We start from the raw sequence: 4,828 nt of genomic DNA, 5'->3' as shown, positions 1-4,828 counted from the left end.
TTTCATTGTGGGGCTCGCACCTACCCCCTAAGGAACTGCAGTTTTTCACTGATATTACACCTTTTGCCATGAAAATCGTTATGTTTTTCAGAAGAAGAAAATAGTAACAGAAGAATGTGACATTTGGTTCATGTAGCATTTAAAAATAAATTGCTATAGGTTTCTTTGGGGTTTGCTTTATGACAGGAAGCTATATAAAACATGAAGGTTCAAGTTTACTGTTTCAGGAGACTGTGATTACTCATCTTACACTCTAAATGGCAATAAATCAACTAAAGTAGGAAACGATTATTTTTTATTACTCATAACTCCTTAAATATGTGGCAATGTATACAGCAAGCATTCTTAGAAGCTCTAAACCTGGGTAGGGTGAGTGACTAACATGAGAAGCAGAAGGCTTAGAGCACGTTAAGCAGAATCTACATGATTTGGCTGTGAGTAGGAGATAAGGCTGCTCCCTCTTACACTTTTGGGCACTTTAGACACAGCCACCTGTGCAGGCAGCCCAGTACATGGACATGAAGAAGTGTTCAGTCATTACTGAAATCAGTTGAGTTAACAGGACAGAGGAATTCAGGGCTTATCAGAAGCAGCCACATTATTCAAATGCGTGTCCAAGAAACACAGTCTCAAGAAGCTGAAGTTGTTGCTCTTTCTGAGACTGACTCTTAACTGAGCCAACCAGGCTCCCCCTTAAAATTTCATTTCAGAGTGACAGAGAGAGTGTGCACCTGTCTGCATGCACCCGTGTGTGTGCACATGAGTGGAGAAGGGGCAGAGAGAGAAAGAGAGAGAGAGAGAGAGAGAGAGAGAGAGAGAGAATCCTAAGCAGCTTCCAGAGTCAGTGAGGAACTGAACCTGGGGCTCAATCCTGTGACTGTGGGATCATGACCTGAGCCAAAATCAAGGATCGGACGCTCAACCGACTGAGCCACCCAGGCGCCTCTACCTGGACATAATTATTATTTCCACAGTTAGATAGAACGGGAACCATTTCAGAGATTTATTCAGGCTCTTGAGGAAACGCCAAATAACTTTTTGATAATATTTTAAGTGCACAAACTTCTTTAAGAATCTCATTTGCCACCTCTCACTCTCAGTATCTTTGTCATACTTCGGAAGCAGCATAGAAACAAAAGTCTCCTCTCTCTGTGCATGACTGCTAGAACATTCCCCAGCACCCATCCGAAGTGGCTTCTCATTCCACCTCAGCTCTTCGTGATCGGGGGGGTTCTGTAAACTTTGTGCCTTCTGAAATCCTCCCTTGGCTCAGTTTTGGGTTTCTCTGTAAGAGAGAACAGCTCCCAAACGATTCAACAAACAGAAGGAGCAGAGAGACTGTACAGGTGACTGTGTTGCGTCTCTGCAGTTAAACACATTCTGTGAAGAAGAGACGTGTGTGTTCAGATGAGTAGACGAGGGTCCATTTATGGAGACAGAGACAATAGGAAAAGAGGTGGTGGTGAAAACATGAGATCGTGTGAATGTGTTGAGTCTAGGCTGCCTTTTGATAGCACAGGGTAGCTGTTTAGGAGCACAGTGTGCTGAGAGCCACCTTGTACTGCCTTGTGAGAGGCAGTTGTTCAATTTTCAAAAGTTTGAAACAGAGCCACTAAAAAAATTAAGTCATATAAGTGTACAGTTAAATAAATTGTATTAAACACAAAGGTAACAAATGCTCAAAATTCATCACCACCTAGATTTTACTATTATCTATGAAGTTCCATGTCTACTATAATGATATGGTGGAAATTGGGGCGCCTGGGTGGCTTAGTCGGTTGAGCGTCCGACTTTCGCTTGGGTCATGATCTCGCGGTTCGTGGGTTCGAGCCCCGCGTCGGGCTCTGTGCTGACTGCCAGCTCGGAGCCTGGAGCCTGTTTCAGTCTGTGACTCCCTCTCTCTCTGACCCTCCCCTGCTCACGCTGTCTCTCTCTCTCTCCTAGAAATAAATAAAAACATTTAAAAAAAAAATGATATGGTGGAAATACCAAATCATGGCCTGCCACTGTGCATCTCTTGCCTTCAGTGACCACAACTGGTAGCTGGAAACCAGCCACATTTGCAGTATTTAAACCACAAACATTGGCAAAAGTTATGAATCTAGGCCTTCCCCTCCCCAGTAGCCAGTAGCTAAATACTTGTCACCACATCACTAAGAGGCAGCTGGAGAAATAAGCCTGGGCCCAGGAGACAAATCTGCGCTGGGGATACTGTTGTGGAAGGAACCAGAATGTAGATGTGGGATGGCTTTACAGACTTACAACAATGCCCCACACTTAGAAACATCCTTGTGTTTGCTTTACTGCTTTGCTATTGCCATCCTGATATTCTTATTTTTTGAACAAGGGGTGACGGGTTTTCATTTTGCACCGGGCTGGTCCAGGCAGTAGAGAGGTCTGGGGGGCTCAAGGGTTGCTTGGTTTACTGCCCTGCACCCCTTAGGTAAGACAGGCATTCTGTCTTTCTCGCTCGCTTGGTAGCATGTTTGCACAGATATTTTCCCTGCTCATTCCCGCAACTTGCACATTCTTTACAACTGGTTCTCAGAATTCCTTTCTTTTTTTCTCTGCATTATTCCCTTGACTTTGGTCTTCTTTTGCAAACTGTTAAGTTTCGGGGTGCCTGGGTGGCTCAGATGGTTGAGCCTCCGACCCTTATTTTGGCTCAGGTCATGATCCCAGAGTCATGGGATCCAGCCCCTTGATGGGCTCCTTCCTGAGCATGAAGCCTGCTTGGGATTCTCTCTTTCACCCTCTGCCTCTCCCCTACTCACGCTCTCTTTCTCTCTTAAAGAAAAAATTGAAAACGAAAAAAAAGAAAAAGAAAAAAAGAAAAAGTGTTAACTTCCAAGGAATTAATGTATTAGGTAACTGTAATAAAAATGTTTCTGCTCCAAACTGCAATGTTTTACACATTCACTTTTAAGATTAACATGACACGGTGGTCAAAGTAGTTCTGGAGTCACAGAGAACTAGGTTCGAATTTTTGTGTGTGACCTGAGGTAAGTTTCTTTGGTTTCTCGACCTCTCCGTTTCCTCATCTGAGTAAAGACTAAAACTTGCTTCTGCAGGTTATAGTGAACATTAGGCAGTTTACGTAAAGCCCCCAACACAGTGCCTGCTACAGGCAAACATTCAATTAATGGTAGTTATTATCAGAATTACTTTTATTCATATAAGAGGCCAGAGGAACAGGCAGTAATGAGGTCGCAGCAAGAGCTTAGGAGGAATAAAGGGAATCCTGGCAGCAATGAGCTGGAAGATGTCAACGTTTTAAACAGAATTTTCCTGGTCCCACAATCCACATGTCCCAGAGCAGCCTGGACAACACCTCTTCCCTAAAGTTCTTAAAGCTCCCCTCCCCTCTCGTACCCAGGCACTGGCGCAATCTACGCGAACAGCATGGATGTGGGGTCTTGGGCACAGACAGCTGTTTAGCCACTTAGTCGTTTTTTTTTTTTTTTAAAGCAAATAAAGATTCTTCATTTTATTTTTTAATTTCAATTTTTATTTTTTTTTTTACAAATAGTTTATTGTCAAGTTGGTTTCCATATAACACCCGGCGCTCATCCCCACAAGTGCCCTCCTCCACGCCCATCTCCCCCCTCCCCCCCNCGCTCATCCCCACAAGTGCCCTCCTCCACGCCCATCTCCCCCCTCCCCCCCACACCCCATCAGTCCTCAGTTTGTTCTTATCATTCAAGGGTCCCTCATGGTTTGCCCCCCACCCCCCCCCCTTCGCCTTCTAAAGTTAGGAGGTGGTAGGCACTGGAAACATCTCAGGTTGTCCCCTTTCCCGCGTACCACCAGCTTTCAGCATAGCGCCTGGTACACAGTAGGCGTCCATTCGGGGCACGACCTCCAGATAACCCAGACTTCACCCCCTACCCCCGCCCCAAACCCTCAGCTCTCCACGCTCCCTGCGGAGCCTGCGGGCAAAGCCCAGGGGGCTCGCCGGGGCGCGCGCACCGACCGGTCCGCGGACTCCGCCCGGCGCGTGGCTGCAGTTGCTATGGAAACGGTGGGAAGTAACAAGTCCGTCCCCCGGGGCGAGGGAGGCCCGCGGAGGCAACGGCAGCGGCGGAACCGCGGCAGCGCCGCGCCGCCGCCGAGCTGAGCGCGGTGCCCGCCGAGCCGCCGCGCTGCGCCCCCGCCCCGCCCCGCCCGCGCCGCCCCTCCCCCAGCCGGCCCTCCAGCGTCGCCAGGTACCCCAGGGCGCCCCCCCACCCCCCCCGCCTCCCGTCCCGGGAACTCGGTTGCGCGCCGCCGTCCGCAGTGTTCAAACGGTGCCCGCGGACCCCTGGCCGCCGGCGGCGGCGGCGCGGAGGGTCGCGGGAGGGGGCGAGGGGTCCCGGAAGCTCGAGCCTCCCCCGCCGCCCCAAATCCTCTCTCTCTCTCTCTCAACGCACGTTGGGCTGTTTTTCAGCAAATAAAAATCTGGCCAATTCTAGGCGGAATCTTAATTGCTTTCGTTGGGGGAGCAGGCGGGAGCCAGAGGTGAGGAGGCGAGGAAAGCCTTTTGGAAAGAGTCACGCGAACATGACGTTAGAAACGGAGTTTGGGCGCGTTTCTAACCTGCGTGGGTGGGTGTGGGCGCGCGGGCCCCGCCCCTGCGGCGCCCCCTGCGGGAAGCCCCTCGCGCGCTCCCGTCCGGGGGTGGCCCCGGGCCCGGGGCGCGCGGAACAGGTGCGGGGCGCGCTGATTGGCTCCCTGACTGCGGTGAAATACCTGGACGGGGCCCGCCCGCCCGCAGCCCGCAGGGTCCCCGCTGGGTGCGCGCCGGGCGCCCTGCAGCCGCCCCCCCCCCCTTTTTTTTTTTTTTTTTTTT

The 4,828-nt window shown here is 50.4% G+C and overlaps 1 protein-coding gene across 1 annotated transcript in view; it reads left to right on the top strand.

Annotated features, from left to right (window-relative positions):
• The first annotated feature begins 635 nt into the window (after positions 1-635).
• DCDC2 (doublecortin domain containing 2) overlaps positions 636-4,828 on the top strand; it is a 164,614-nt gene continuing 160,421 nt past the window's right edge. The window contains exon 1 of the mRNA XM_039216724.1: positions 636-642. The gene's annotated coding sequence lies outside the window, so the exon portion shown is untranslated. The remainder of the gene's footprint in view (positions 643-4,828) is intronic.

Source organism: Hyaena hyaena, unplaced genomic scaffold, assembly GCF_003009895.1.
Source record: "Hyaena hyaena isolate Hyena2069 unplaced genomic scaffold, ASM300989v1 scaffold_652, whole genome shotgun sequence".
NCBI lineage: Eukaryota > Metazoa > Chordata > Mammalia > Carnivora > Hyaenidae > Hyaena > Hyaena hyaena.
Note: the sequence above shows the minus strand (reverse complement) of the source record. Positions and strands in the feature narration are given on the sequence as shown.